The sequence below is a fragment of the Vidua chalybeata genome, chromosome 21 (genome assembly GCF_026979565.1).
Source record: "Vidua chalybeata isolate OUT-0048 chromosome 21, bVidCha1 merged haplotype, whole genome shotgun sequence".
NCBI classification, from domain to species: Eukaryota; Metazoa; Chordata; class Aves; order Passeriformes; family Viduidae; genus Vidua; species Vidua chalybeata.
Window position 1 is genome coordinate 3,019,528 of NC_071550.1, and position 16,169 is coordinate 3,035,696.

A 16,169-nucleotide genomic window follows, 5' to 3' on the forward strand; every position below is an offset into this window, starting at 1 on the left:
GATGGGAGCACAAATCGAAATCCCTTTTCAGAAGGAATCCTTGCAGAACCCGAAGCTTGGTGCACACCAGCGCTGTCACAGCCGGGCTTGAGAGACTCCAGATCCACCACAGTTGTCTCTTCCTCACTGGTTTTCTTTTTTTTTTTTTTTGTCCAAAAATTTAACAAAGCCCAATTCTCTATCCCCCAAAGAACGGGGCACCAGTGTCAGGAGCAGCAGGGAGACTTTGGCACAATGGGGTAAAGAAAGCCCTTTATTTCTAATAAATTTGGCAGGACTCCCTTTAGTAAAAAGCAAATAAAAAGTGGCTGTGTCATTAAAAAAAAAAAAAAAAAGGTGAAGGAAACCTGATTTCCCTCTTTCTTCATAAATTACTGAAGATGGGGGGGGGGAGGGGGAATGCAGGAATAAATGATGAATGAAAGATTTAATTAAATATTAAAAAAAAAGGAAAAGAGGGACTTGGGGCACTGTATTTCAATTTAGTCTCTCACAGGACTTCACAAGCCTGAGGACAATATTTTACTCCCATTTTGTATTGCAAATGAAGTGCTGCACTGGCACCTTTCACTCCCTGCTCGAGAGGGAGAGTGGAAAACTTTGGAAGAAATACCTCTGAGGGGGAATTTGGAGGAAAAAAATCCGTAATAAACACTTTCCTTGAGCTCCTAAAGCTGTGGGAGCTGTGAGTGCTCCCCCCAGCCCTGCTCAGTTGGGTGGGATTTTCCTGGGAGCTGAAAATCAGGGAAATTCGGTCACCTCAGGAAAAAGGAGTCCCGTGGAGCAAACCCAGAGGTTGTGAGGGAAAACATCAGGGGAAGAGGATTCTTTAATCCTCATCTTCGCACCTCAGAAGATGAGCCCTCCTTTTTTGGGTGGGTTTGAGCAGGAATTGGGGTCGCGAGGCCCTGAGGCAGCCAGGGTTTGATGTGCATCACCAGGCCGGGCAGGACGCAGAACAAATGTGCCTTTGGTGACCCTCTCCTGCTTGCAGGCAACATTTAGGGGCAAAAATCTCATTGAAGTGATCAAAAATATCTTTCCAAACACTTCCAGAGCCTTAATATGCTCTTCCCAAAACACCAGGCCTTCAACACCCATGTGGGCCTGACTGGAGTAGCTGCTCCCTAACACTCAAAAAAAGGAACAAGCTGTCAATTTTGGATTTTTCCTATTAAAACCTCACCCCAAGGAGGCTGCAAAGGTGCCTCCCAAAGCAGCATTTTATTACTTCGGGTTCACAAGTGTGAAAAATGCCAATCTCTCGGTTTTTAAAATTTTTAAAGTTTAATAATAATAAAATGGTTATAAAAATAGGAATACAATTAGAGTAATACAAATTTAGAGTTAGGACAATTACAAGACAATAAAAAGCAAAGAATTACGGATGTCTGGATGCTCTCGGGCACTGAAGCCACGACAAGCATGCCTTGTGAACAAAGGAATCACCTTAAAAGCAACAGCCTGTTGCAGATACAAAACACTTCATGATTATGCATAAATTTTATTTAAAACAAGAACTTCGTCTGGTACTTGACAAAAAGTTTCTGTTAATTCCCAGGCGCCTTCGAGTCTCAGTCAGGCTTGAAGAAGTTAATTTCTGTTGATAAGGAAAGCCATAAATTCCTCTCCTCTGGAAAATTTAGGGGTTTCTGTAATTGTTATCCTTGTGCGAAGAATTCCTTGATTATCTCATCTCTTTCTTGAGCTAGTTAAAAAGTATCTTACATAGTATAGTTTCTATTTTAACATTGTGTTATAACCTAAAAATACATTCAACACACTAACTTGAGAGAATTAATCCAGCATAACTTTCCAACATCACACATATAATATTCATTGTAACTATTGCGTAAAGCCAATCATAAAAGATGCATTTTTCACAACAAGTACAGTGAGAGTCCTAAAAAACATTTCTCTGAGAGCTTTTCCTTCTTTCCTTTCTCTCCCAACTCCTTCCAGCTCTAATAAACAAGGCTAATAGGCAGCTCCAGCCTGAGATTTACTGCATTTAAGGCTGACAGTAGAGCTGGAGCCCTTCAGAGCTGATTTGTATTCAGCCCCAGCCGTGGGCTCGGGGAGTGGAGCTGAAATTCCCATTTCCACCGAGCAAGGCTTGAAAAGGCTCCAGGCCCAGTGTCAGCAGAGGGGCTTGGAACTCATTCATAAGTTTTTAAATAAGATTCCCAAGCCCTCCTTTTGGGTTAGGAGAGGATTTATGGGCTTAGAAAGGAGAGGTTCTCAATCTATTTGATCAGAAATCCCAACGGGAGGGGAATGACTCTTTGGGAGACAAATGCCAGTGGTGGGGCAGTGACAGGGAGCTGGGCGTGCTGCTGTTCCCAATTCCCCATCACAACCTCAACCATCCTCCTCCTTCCCTGACCACTCTGGAAGCTGGAGAAAGGCTGGATTCACAACCAAGATTGCAGTGTTCTCCTTTGCCCTAAATATTTTGGACTTTTAGGCAGCTCAGAAACGTTTCCAAGCCTTTTCCTTCAGCTGCACCAGCAGGAAGCAGAGCCTTTATCCCATAAAACCTCAGAAGCTCCCTGATTTTGGGGCATTTCACAGAGCACTCCATGCCAGAAAGCTCCTGCAGGATAATTCAGGTTTATTGATACAGAGCCCAAGGTCCCACTGAAGGGAGGGCAGGGATCACTTGCATCCCAGAGGAATCCAGTTGGGATCACTCCTTGGAGCCTCTTCCCAGTGGGGTTTTCCTGGGAGCTGAAAATCAGGGGAATTCAGCCATTCCAGGAGAAAGGGTCCATGGGCCAAAAGCAGAGGTTGTGAGGGGGAACGTCCCAGCTCCTGGAGGGCTCTGGCAGCCAAACTGACAGCTCCCAGCTCCAGCATCAATATTAATCTGCTCATTACCAGAGCCTGGAGAGGCCAGGCCCAGGGAGAGGGGGAGGGAAAAAACGGATGGAATCAGCAAACCAATCCATCCTGGAGATTTTTAGGCTTTTGACTGTGGATTTCTTTCTTCCACCCTGACTCAGCCAGAGCAGGGAGGGGGGTGAGACCTGTGCAGTTCAACAAATCAATTGATGAATTTTCTCCCTGACATTCAGGGTCTGAGTCTTGGGCTAATCGTAAAAAGGCACTGCCAGAGGATTTTAATAAATCCCTTTAATTAAGTGATATGTTTTAGAATTAAATTATGATGAAAACCATAAATCCTTTCCCAACAAATGGAGTTCAGTGTGCACAGAAGGAAAAGAGCATTCCTCTTCTATCTTGCTGTTTTTTCCACCCCTTAATACAACAGGATTCAAACAATTCATTATCAAACAATACAGGAAGCTGGACCATTTATCACCCTGCACTCCAGGCTTTCAAATTAGTGGGATTTAGCCTTGCACTAACTAATCCTGTGCCAGCAGAATGGTTGACATTTTTTTCTCCCTTCCCACCTGCAGCTTTGTTCCAGAGGTAATTCCCCACAGCTGAGGCAGGGCTGAAAACACCTTGGGATGGAGGTGGCCCAGCTTGGGATCTCTCCATGGGATGCCTCAGCAGTGTCCCCTCTCCAAATTCAGGAAGAAAAATCCTCAGTTTGATCAACCTGACCAGATCCAAAGGTTGGGGAAAAAAAGAGAGGAGAGGAGATGAATTCCTTGCTCCAAACTGGGAGTTCGGGGAGGTGGGAAATGGGAATTCCAGGAGGGAAAATTGCATGGCTGTGCTGCTCACACCACCCTCCCTGCTGAGGCTGTTCCTCAATTCCTGCTCTATCCTGGAGACCGAACTCAAAGGGAAACCTTGAGCCAGAGCAGGAATTGCACAAAAACAATTTGGGGGGAAAACCCCAAGCCCCAACCACACACACACACACACAGAGCCCTTGCAGAAGCTTTCCCTGTTCCAGGGGCTGCTTTACCCATCCCTTTATCCATCACATTGGGGTGGGAAGCCAGAGCTGCCTCAGTGCAGCACAGAAAGTCAATAACGACGGGAGGGAAACTTAACAACAGGAGCAATCGCTCCCCCAGACGCTGCCTTGTCACGGCAGAGGCAAACAGAGGCTCTTTGTTCACATATTTACCTTTCCCCACCATCATTAGAGCCTGCATAAATAGAAGGGTTCATTTTCCTCTCCCTCCTCCTCTGGGATAGAGCTGCAAACAGCTCAGGGTCCCCAGCTGCTGTCGTGCCCTCCTCCAACAAGGCTGATGGTAGTTTCAGGAAGAAAAAAAAAATAAAAGAAACCCCAACAAATCCCCCATTAAAATCGTTGCTGAAGGTTGCAGACAAGGTGAGAAAAACCCACACAAATAAAATAATGCTGTACTGAGAAAATAGAGGCTCATAAGAGCAACTTTCTCAGCATTAACTCCTCTGTTGCTGTAGAAGGAGCAGGGCTCTGCTGCTGTTTCTGGGCTCCAGCAGGGCCAAGAGCAGCACTTGCCACACTCCCTGCTTCCACTGGTAAAAATGTTGCTCCAACACAGAGCAATTTACCCCCAAACCAAGCAGTGGTACAGGCACTTCAATTTTTCTCATGAATCTTCTCTACACAAAGAAGTCTATAAATTCACAGGAATTGCTCACGTTCATTAAAAAAACCCCAACCCTATTATTCTAATTAATTTTTTAAAACCTACACCTCACTCAGCCTTTTAATTTAATTTTTTTCCCTCTATTTTCCAAATGCTACCAGCACTAAATCTCCTGGCTTACCTGCACCTGAGTCCCTGAGCCTTCTCAGCTTGCAAAGGAACACAAACCCAGCAGCTGCTGGGTTTTTATGGGGCAAAAGCAATGAGGAACCTCACCTGGAGAAAGGCTGGTTTAGTACCAGGTGTCTCTGAATTAACCCTCTCCAATTTGGGAAATAATGCAAATTTGAATTCTTTACAAATGGATTTTCTGGCGCTTTTCCTTTATTTTGTCCTGAGCAGGGGCATTTTGCACAGGGACACTGCCCATGTACATTTTGTCACCTCTTTATTGCCAGCAGCCCCTTGATCCCAGAGTTCTGCTTCTGGCAAGGTGAAAAAAACCTACAGGAATCACAAGGTGAGACCAAGAGCAACAGGAGCTGCTGTTTTCCTGCTCCTCTGTGAAACCAAAGGTCATAAATCTCCCAGTTAAAATTCTCTTGATTGATGAAACACAACTTATTGCTGGTAAAACACCCTTGTTTTCAATAATTAATATCCATGATACCTGGAAGAAAGGCAGAAATCTGGCGGAGGGGAAGGTGCAATTATTGTTTCATTAAAGATTGATTACATGTGCGGCCAGTCATTTGAATAATGGCTCTGCTGACACCTGAAATGGAATGATAAATGAGGCTGGGGCCACTGGATGCACAGGTTGGCTCTGGAATGCCAGGGAGAAGCAGCAGCATCTCTTGCAGCCCAAAAGGTCAACTGAAATATTAAAGAGCTGAAGATCAAGTAACTGTGAATAAGGTCAAACAGAGTGCCATGGCGACAGGGGAGGAATTAATTGAGTGATAATTGTCCTGAGTTTATGCACTCGTTTTTATTTCAGTTTTTGTTGGGAGAGAAAGCCGAAAGAAAGGAAATTCAGGGGGTTTTGAAGCAGCCACGGCAGAAGGGTTTCTCTGCTCAGAGATGCCCGTCCTAAGTGACAGGAGCCATCTGGGAAAGGGAGTTGCCACCGTGGTGGTGTCCTCTGCTCCTGGGAAAAGTGCCTTGAAATATCTGGGAGGGACAGCAGCCACCTCTCCCTGATCAGCTGGGCTGTGCTGTGTCACCTCCTGTCCCAGCACCAGCAGGGAGGTGGCTTTTCCGAGGCTGGATCCTGGCAAAGGCTGGGACAGCATCCCCTGACTCCAGAGCGGGGTGGAATTCCTCCCCCAGGCAGGAATTCCTCCCTCCAGGCAGGAATCCCCAGCTGGAATGAGGTGGGATGGAAGGATGCTCCTTGTCCCCACTCACCCACCGTGCTGAGCAAAGCAGATCCAACCTGCCCAGCCCTGGGGCTCTGCAGGAGGAGAAGAAGCCCTGGGGTTCTAGAGAAGGAAAAGGAGCCCTGGCTTTCTGCAGGAGGAGAAGGAGCCCTGGGGTTCTGGAGAAGGAGAAGCAGCCCTGGGGTTTCTGGAGAAGGAGAGGGAGCCCTGGGTTTCTGGAGAAGGAGAAGCAGCCCTGGGTTTCTGGAGAAGGAGAAGGAGCCCTGGGTTTCTGCAGGAGGAGAAGGAGCCCTGGGTTTCTGGAGAAGGAGAAGCAGCCCTGGGTTTCTGGAGAAGGAGAAGCAGCTCTGGGTTTCTGGAGAAGGAGAAGCAGCCCTGGGTTTCTGGAGAAGGAGAAGCAGCCCTGGGGTTTCTGCAGGAGGAGAAGGAGCCCTGGGGTTTCTGGAGAAGCAGAAGGAACCCTGGGTTTCTGGAGAAGGAGAAGGAGCCCTGGGGTTTCTTCCTTGGCAGCCCCTGCCCACCCCCATCCCTGCAGCTCCTCTCAAGGACACAGGGAAGGGAAGCAGAGAGAGGGGACAGGTTTGGGACAGAAAGCAGCTCCCAGTTCAGCTCAGGCAGGTGAGGGATGTTCTGTTCAGGTGCAGGGACAGCACCTTGCAGTCCCCGAGCCTCCAAACCACCCCTGGGTGCTGACTGTGTGGGGGTAAAAGCACAAAGCTGCAGCATGCTGGGCTCGTTGTGCACAGCAGGGGTGAAACATTCCCCTCTTTCCCACAACAAAATGAGGAGCAGCCCGACTCCAAGGTCATCCTGCAGCCAGGAGTTTGCCAGGCAGGAGTTACAGTAAGAAAGAACAAACACATGCTGGAAGTAAATGCCTTAATTATATTAATGATTGGTTTTGCCCTCGACTGCAGCGCTAAGGAGACCCTCTTCTATCAAAGTCAATTAAAGGCTTGCTACTCTCCTGAAGCCCAGCAATAAAACAAGGGCTGTACATATCCATTAAGCTGCAGTACACATCCATTAAACTGGCTTTTGCTGCTGCACTTCATTTACTGCCAGCTTTGCACTCGATTCTGCTCTCATTTCTGTGGGTTTTGCCCTGGTGTAAGAGCAGAGACTTGGCAGGCTGAGCCCAGCTGATTTACTCCAGCCCAGTGCAGAGGCAGACGTGGTTACAAAGGGGATGAGAGTGATCCTCCCTTCTCAAAGACCTGCAAATAATCGTGGTGCATCAATAAACCCCGGAGATGAACGGCGTGCTGAGCAGCCTGGGTTATTCTGAGCACACAAAAATCCATGTGAGACTCTTGGAGTGAATTTCTCCTCGAGAGGGGAAAGCTTTCTCCCTCAGAAAGTTTGGGAGGGAGAGGAGCACTGCCTGCAGCTCCTCCTGTCCCCTGGATCCTGGGAATGGAGCTGGAGGTGATGCTGAGGGTGACAATGAGCTGGGCCAGCTGCACTAAGTTAATTTCCCTCTGGAAAACCAGCTCCATTCCCAAATCAAAGCAAATCCTGAGCTGGGAAGCTCCAGATCCTCATCTGCACTCAGTTGTTAAATTAAATCACTTTAAGAAATGGATTTTCACCCCCTTTTATCACACTTGGTTGGAAGTTCCTTGTGCCAAGGGGAACAAGCGTGGGACTGAGTTTCTCCTCAGTGTTTTATCAGACACCAGGAACTTCCCTGGATCTCACTCTGCTCTCAGCCAGCCCTTCAAAGATCAACTTCACAAAGGCATTTTGAGCTTCCCTGCTGCACTAAGACTAAAATCCACTCTCACTTCCATCCCCACAGAGCTCCAGCGGTGCCCTGGGAACAGAAAATCTCTGTTCTCTCCTGGGGGCTCAGGTTTTTCCCCACAGACAGCGCCAGGGAAGATGCTGCAGTGGCAGACACAGCTCAGCCACCAGCCAGGGACGTAGCACATGCAGAAAATGGAACTTTTCCTGATTAGTGTTGGTATTTCAAAGAGCCTTTGGGGAATGTGCTCGAGCAGTGCAAGACAAGGTGTTGAAATCATCAGCACTTGAAAGGTGCCTTTGCTTTCCTCAGATTTCCTTAAGAAGAAGTCTCACGGCAGTTTTCTTAAAAGGAGCTGGAGATAACAGGGAGGTGGTGAAAAGGCAGGACAGGGAATGGAGAAATCAGTGTTTGCCTGTGGGCTGAGCACGGGGGATGGCAGGGGAGCAGGGGGCACTTTCTGCAGCACTTGGCAAGTCCCGGTGGTTTTTGTGCCAAGCTGAGCAAACAAGAGGAAGATTCCCACTCCAGCAGACCCCAAAACATCCATCCCTTTGTCCCTCTGTCCCATCAAACAGGAGGGAGATTCCCACTCCAGCAGACCCCAAAACATCCGTCCCTTTGTCCCTCTGTCCCATCAAACAGGAGGGAGATTCCCACTCCAGCAGACCCCAAAACATCCGTCCCTTTGTCCCCTTGTCCCTCTGCCCACCCCCAGCTCCCTGTGCCTCACTCAAGGATGGCCAGGAAGGAATTCCTGGGTGGAATCTTCTCTCCCCACTCCTGCAGGATGTGTTTGCTCTGCTTTTGGGGTTTGTGGCTCTCGTTTTGCCTTTGCCACAGCTGGGAGCGTGGAGCTGGAATGTCAGAGCCCTTGGGATGAGCAGGGCTGGAAGGAAGCTGAAGGAAAGGGAAAAGCGGAAAAAAAAGAGGAAAAGGGGAGAAGGGAAGGGAAGGGAAGGGAAGGGAAGGGAAGGGAAGGGAAGGGAAGGGAAGGGAAGGGAAGGGAAGGGAAGGGAAGGGAAGGGAAGGGAAGGGAAGGGAAGGGAAGGAAAGGAAAGGAAAGGAAAGGAAAGGAAAGGAAAGGAAAGGAAAGGAAAGGAAAGGAAAGGAAAGGAAAGGAAAGGAAAGGAAAGGAAAGGAAAGGAAAGGAAAGGAAAGGAAAGGAAAGGAAAGGAAAGGAAAGGAAAGGAAAGGAAAGGAAAGGAAAGGAAAGGAAAGGAAAGGAAAGGAAAGGAAAGGAAAGGAAAGGAAAGGAAAGGAAAGGAAAGGAAAGGAAAGGAAAGGAAAGGAAAGGAAGGAAAAAGGAAAGGAAAGGGGAAAGGAAAAAGGAAAGGAAAAAGGAAAGGAAAAAGGAAAGGAAAAAGGAAAGGAAAAAGGAAAGGAAAAAGGTCAGCGTACCCTTGGCTGTCAACGTGGCCCTGCAGAAAGACCCCGGGACTAATTAAAAGCCCACAGCCAGGAATACAAATCCTTCCATCTGTCTTGGCCTTCATTATCCACCTCGGAGAGCTTCTTCAGGAAAAGGAAAAAGAACCCATCTCCAGGCTAATTGGCTTAATTTCTCTAACTGCCTTCCCCCTTGAGATCTATTCCTAAAACAATTTCCACCCTTCTTTCAATATGCTCTTCTTATCTCCTTATCATCATCTCATTCATTCCAATTTGGAAAGAGGCCCCATGAAAGAACAAAAAAACCCTAAGTGTCTTTTGTTTTATGCAGCACACGATGTGATTTCCCAACAGCAAAATTTTAGGGTTCCCTTCTAATCAATCCTTGATTTCTTTTATTCCTGACAAGGAATTGAAATGATATTTTTGAGGCAGAAGATGAATAACAACAGCAGCAGTTCCCCCATGTTTGTGGTGGAATCTGCTCGATTTTAAAATTGAGACGGGCTATTTTTGTAAATCAAAAGTTCAGCTTCAAAGAGGGAAAAATTCACTCACACACAGGAGGTCTGAGCCACCTCTCCCATCTGTCTCCCACTCTCCAAACCCTCCAGAAACACTCCCAAACCCATGGACTTCACAAAGCCTTTGAGCCGTTTTCCTTCTCAGCGTGGCCTTTAATAATTAAAGAGAAAAGAAGGAAAAGAAATCGAGGTGAGAGCTCTGAGATTTACAGCCCCCAATAAAGACTCTGCACACAGTGATTTGCAGAGCCACAGCTCTGCTGACTCCAGGACAGAAATGTGTGCTCCTGGTTGATTTATCAACACCCACCTGGCATTTGCAGAATCCTTCGTGTAGCAAATCCTGGGGTCAGTAACTCTGGCACTGCCCACTCCTGGGGGACCCAGAGCAGGCTCTTTGCTTGTCTTTATTTCCCTTTGATTGCCCTTTGATTGCCCTTTTTAAAATCACATTACCACCAACGCTGAGCAAGGACACACCAGGGCCACGGACACAGGGGTGGGTGTGAAGCTGCAGATTCCTGATTCTGGATTTGGGGTGGGTTTCATGGCATGAAAACCATCAAAGCCAAATCTTGATTTTGGCTTATTTCAGCTTCCCAAGGTGAATCCTCTGTGGATGCAGACTCTGACCCCAGTTCTGAGATGGGGAACTGGTGGATGATACCAGAAAGGAGAAGCTACAGCTGCCTAAATTCCTTTTAAAACTCCAGGCTAAAATTAAATTAAAGGATTAAAATTTTCTCCCTTCATTTATTTAAAGCAAAACCAACCAGTTTCAGGTGTACCCTTAAACTGGAGCAACTTCTGAACGTTTTTAGTCCCACCTCTCTGAGGAGACAGCAAACAACCCCCAGGATGTGATGCCTAAAAGGATGTATTCCCTTTTTAAATCCATCCCACAATGTTTCCACATCCTTTCTGTACAGGAGCTCACATCTGGGAGTGTCACCCAATAAATGATCGTGGAGGGAAAGAATAATTCAGTGTGCAAGGCATGGGGGCTGGGAAATGCTCCAGTGAGGGATGGAGGGCAAAGGGGAGTGGGTGGACATGAGCAGGGAGGGAGAACGGGTGGAGAGGGACTTTTGGCATGGAATGATAGGACAAGGGAATGGCTTCCAACTGAAAGATGGGAGATTTACACTGGACTTTAGGAATGAATTATTCCCTGGGAGGGTGGGCAGGCCCTGGCACAGGGTGCCGAGAAGCTGTGGGTGCCCCTGATCCCTGGCAGTGCCCAAGGCCAGGTTGAACAGGGCTTGGAGCAGCCTGGGATGGTGGAAGGTGTCCCTGCCATGGCAGGGGGGGATGAGATGAGCTTTTCCCCATCCCAAACCATTCTGGGGTTCTTTGGAGGCTGATGCAGACAGAGCTGTGATGGTGTGGAGGAGACAGGGGGGATGTGGGAGGAAAGGATGGCAAAAAGCCCCAGATTTGTTTTCCCCTCTGTGCTGATGGCCAGGATCCCCATTCCCTGGAAATTCACCCTTCCCTGGAGCTGGAACCATGACAAATTCCAGCCTGTGAGAAGCCTTTAAAACACTGATCCTTCCTGGCCATTATTTCATTTGCAGCAAACCTCAGGCTGGGTGAGAAGCTGAGCACTGCAATGCTCTCTCCTCTGGCCTCTTCTGCCTTTCCCCCCTCATTCCCAAAACCCAGAGCACTATTCCTTAGTGCTGGAATATATTTAGGCAGCCTAAAAGCCACGGAATAAATGAGTCAGCAGCAGCCGAGCTCGGTAATGAGAGAACTCCTCGGAGCACAAGGGGGTGAGAGCTGTGAGACACCAGCCCCATTCTGCTGCTCCCTCTCCACAGGAACACCCACTCGGCTCTCCTGGAGGGCAGTGAGTGCAGGGAGCTCAGGGGAGGGGACGTGGCCCTGCCTGGGAGCACCTGGCTGGGAGGGAGGAAAAACAACTCCATGGGGTGGAACCTGCCTGCCTGCCCATCCCTGCCAGGGAAATTTAGCAAAACTAAAGCTAAATTGGCCCAGCCCCTTGGCCCCTCCCTGGCTGCCAGCTCGGGATAGGGAAGCGTGATCCTTGTGTGGTCCTTGGAAGGAAAATTCTTCACGTGGTTGGAAGAATTTTCTGGGTCCACCCTTGGAAGATCCAACCAGAGAAAAATTTTCCCAGGAAGGCTGAGGAAAGAATAAAAATTGTGGCTGCGCCATCCCTGGAAGTGTCCAAGGCCAGGTTGGAGCACCCTGGGATGGTGGAAGGTGTCTCAAAACCCTTGGATGAGCTTTAAGGTCCTTTCCAATCCATTCCCTGATCCTATAAAAGTCACCCCAAGCTGGGGTAGGTGCACACAGGGGAAGAGGTGATGGGTTGGAAATGACTTTTAGCAGAAGTTTCTCCATCATTAACACACTAATGAAGTTTTTAATAACACGTTAACCTTCCCTTGTTCCTCCACCCTGGAAAAATCCCAGCACCCCTTTGGATCAGTGGGAAGGGCTGCCCTGAGGGGGTGAGGTTCTCCCAGTCGATCCAGTCATTGATTTTGGAATAAGGAACATGTTCTGAAAAACTCCATGGGTGGCTGAAATTCCCCTAAATCCCCGGGGTTCCTGCCTGTGGAACAATCCATCACTTTGCAGCTCCAGGCCCAGAAGGATCTGCATTTTTATCTCTTTAACTGCCAGCATTTCTTCATTATTTGGTGGATTTTATTTTTCCATACACAAACACGACAGGGTAAAATCTCAGCAGGGATAATAGATGCTTGATAGGTGCCAAAAATAAAATATCAGCAGATGCTACACAGGAACTAAAGGTGTTGAAGAGCTTTCACAACTCTCGTGCTCCTCGGGAAGTGCTGCTCCTTCCCTCCTCTCCAGGGCTGAAAATGCAGTTTTCTCCCCCAGTATTTCATGCTGAAGACTCCAGTTACTAACCAAGGATGTGCACTGGGGCAGAGAAGATCTATCCCTCAGCCTGTGAGAAAAATCACTCTGGATAAAATGGATTCCTTTGCCCCTTGGAGCCTTTTATTTCACACAGGTGGCTCTTCCAGCTTTTCCTGCAGAAACTCAGGCCAGGCAGACACTGAGGGTGATTATGTTTCATTTCTCCTCTCTCCTCTCGTTGCCACAGGCTCAGAAATCTCTCCTAAAACGCAGCGCTGCTCGGAAAGGGCAAAGCTCAAGCTCCAGCCACGCCTTGGGATTGATGAATCCAGCATCATCCCTGCCCTGCTGGGGCTTGGAAAGCTCCTCCATTTCATTTTTTCCTGCTGTGATTTATGGCACAGAGCGGGGCAAGGCCCTGCTTGGGTTGTTTAGGAGGAAGGTGATGGGTTTTGCAAAAAGAAAACTGCTCTGACCCCAGCAGCAAATGGAGAGGCTCCACGCAGGGAGGAGGTCATGGAAACTCCTCCAAAGACTCTCAGAGCTGGTGATGACGAGGAAAAAATACTGATCTTGCCTTGATTGCCTGTCAAGCAAAATGATTCCTCCTGGGTGAGCAGATACTTGCAGGGCTGCATTTCTGTGGTATTTAAACATATGGGCAGCGGATCCATCACCGTGACAAATGAAGCACGACGGATTTAGAAAAGCAGCTACACCCCAAAGCTGGGCAGGGACTGGGAATTTTTGGTTTTTTCCTCATTTTTGGAGGAGCTGGAGCCTCTGAACATCACCCTGCAGCAGGAACACATGAGATGTGCTTCGGGCTGGGAGCACAGGGACAGCAGAGCTTAAATTAACAAATAAACCAAATATAAAGAGGAAAAGATGCTTATCCCTCCCAACCTGAGCAATCCTGATTGATTAATACACACCTGGGATGGGATTTACCTCTGCTCCTGGAATTCTGGCTCTGGAAAACAAAGGGGAGCAGCCAGAGCCCCATCACAGCAGGAAATGTGGGATTGGGGGCACTTGGCTGCCTCTCCCTGCACCCCAACATCCCCAAAAGAGCCTGATCCTAACAAAACTCTGCATCCTGGAAGGAAATCCATGGATCTGAGCCTCACCCCGTGCACAGTGGTTGCAAGTCCAGCTGGGGAGGAGCCCAGGACTTGCTTCATGGATTGCAGTCAAAAAGCACCTTCCTCCAACCCCCTATAAATCACCTGCCCAGCCCCTGTAAATCTCACCAGTCAAAGGCAGCAGTACTCAATGATTTATTCCTACAGCCAGCTGAAAAATTTCCCTCAAAGCATCTCTTCCAGGAGTAAATGGCCTTTTAACAATATGGACACCTGGCAGAGTTTCTCCTTTGGAGAAGTTTCTCAACCAGAAAAGAGTCATTTCTGAAGATTTCTGGAATTTTGGGTGATGGTGGGAAAATTGAAGATTTTTTTCCATAGGTTTTTTCTCCCTGGAGAAGAGGGACAAATGTATTTTAGCCTAGATTTCAGTGTTAGTTATGTTGAGGTTTTTCCCATGTGGGGATGTGTTACAGGGCATTCCCAGCATTTCCTGACATAGAGAAATCTCTGCCCCAACAAGCCAGGCTTGAAATAACAAATTAACAGTGGGAAAAGAGAACAGGACTTGGAGAGGATGCCAGGTTGGGACCCAGTCATGCCTTTGCTCCCTTTACTCGCCTTAAACTCCTCATGCCCTTGACTGGATCACCCAAAATTCCTTCCAGGAGCTGTTCCAGGCTCCTTCCTGCTCCTGCAGCTGCTGGCTCCCTTTCCCTGCCCCTATTTCCACCTAAAGCTGCTGCAATAAATGATCACAGTCACTCCATAAGGAGATTGCCACTTCCCCTCGCTCTTCATTTGATTTTTCAGCCTGGATTCCTCAACTCCTCTTTCCTCCAGCTCATTTACACCATCTCAGCTGCAACAAATGGGCACTTTATTATCTGCAATTGGCCCTGCCAGAGGACTGGGGTCCTTGTGCTGGCTTTGAGCTCTGCTGGTTTTTTTTTTTTTTTTTCCCTCCCAATGATATTTCCAGGCTCTTCCCCGGGTGAGGAAAGGGAGAGAACATTTGTTATTGATAGAATTTCCATTTAAATTGAGGATGTTGCTCAGTGCAACACGTGTTCAACCAAAGTCTTTCCCCCCAGCAAAAAGCAGCGAATTATATGAGTGGGGGAAAAAAAATTAACGTTGGGAAGAGGAGGGGGGTGAAGGGGAAAAATCACAAAAGCTGTGAAATCCAGCTGGAAATCCACCCTGTAATGAGACATCTCGATCTTAATAAGGCTGTGGGTAAAGCTTGGATTACACACCCAGCTTTGTGCTGCTCGGCAGCTGCTTCCCCTGACAGCTCCTTTCTGTGCTTGCCAATCCGATTAACTCTGCAAAATGAGAGACAAAGCAACGTGAAATCTCGGGCTTTTGAAAACTAAACAGGAATTCAGCCGTGTGGAGGGTGCTGGACGGGCCCCAGCAAAGCCTTTTCAAGTGGGGAATGGCTCCGTGGCACAGACATTTCCAGTGGGCTCAAAGGGCTGGTGGTACTGGAAATTCAAGGCAGGGATCCCCAGAACGATTGGAAAACCCATCCTGATGGAGCCTGGGAGTTCTCCCCATCCCTGGGCAGCAGGAAGAAAGCTCTGGAGCGGGGAGAGGAGGATGAATTGTGTCCCCTCCATGACCTCACTCCACCAGCTCTGGAGCGATGCTGGGGCTGATTTAGGGGGTCCTGACCCCCCTCACTCAGCTGGAGCCACCTGGGATCTGTCCCAGAGTTCCAAAGCAGTGACACAAACCAGCCCCTGCCCCTGGCACCTGCAGTGTCCCCTCACTGCAGCCCCCAGGATGGGTTTGGGCCATGGAATCACAGAAAAAAACCCGGAAAATCATCACATCCAGCCTTTAACCCAGCACTGCCAAGGCCACCACTTAACCCTGTCCCCAAGTGCCACACCTGTGGCTTTTAACCCTTCCACCCCTTCCCTGGGCAGCTTTTCCAGCACTGACCAACCCTTGCAGCGAAGAAACCTTTCCTAATTCCCAGTCCAACCCGCTCCAGGCACGTCTCAAGGCCATTTCCTCTCCCTGAGCTCACTTTATCTCAGCAAGCCGAGGTCAGCAGTGGAACTGGTGACCTGGAGATGTTCCTGCTCCTGCTCCAGCAGCCCTGGAGAGCGGGGAGAGACTCTCCAGGTCATGGAGAGGGGAATCAAGAGGTGCAAGGACCTGGTGGGATGGTTCATCTCCAGCTACTTTCAGACACTCTTCTATTTCTAATCAGACAGAAAAAAAAAAAAAAAAAAGATCTAAAAAGAAATGTTTTGCAGCGAGGCAACCTTGCTGTCCTCTGCTCCGGGAGGCTGGGGCAGGATCCAGAGTGCACAGCCATGCCAGCCCAAATCCCATCATCCCATCAAGGAGGAATATCCGTGGAAAACATGGTAATCTCTAAAAAACCCAGTTTTCATCTTCATCTGCTCCAGCCATGCCCCCAGCATAGAGCAGGCTGTCCCCAGCTGGGGACAACAGAGGGACACCGTGCCTCTCTGCTGCTTTCTAGGATTAAAGTGCTGAGCCATCCTCTGCTCCAGGCTGGTTTGTTCCTCCCAGGAAGCCCAGGATCCATGGAAAAGGTTTGTTTTTCTGTTTGCAGGGTCACCCCCGAGCCTAAACCCAGGTGTGAAGGAATGGGCTCCATATTGCACGTCGGCGGTTGCTACGGGGGAAGA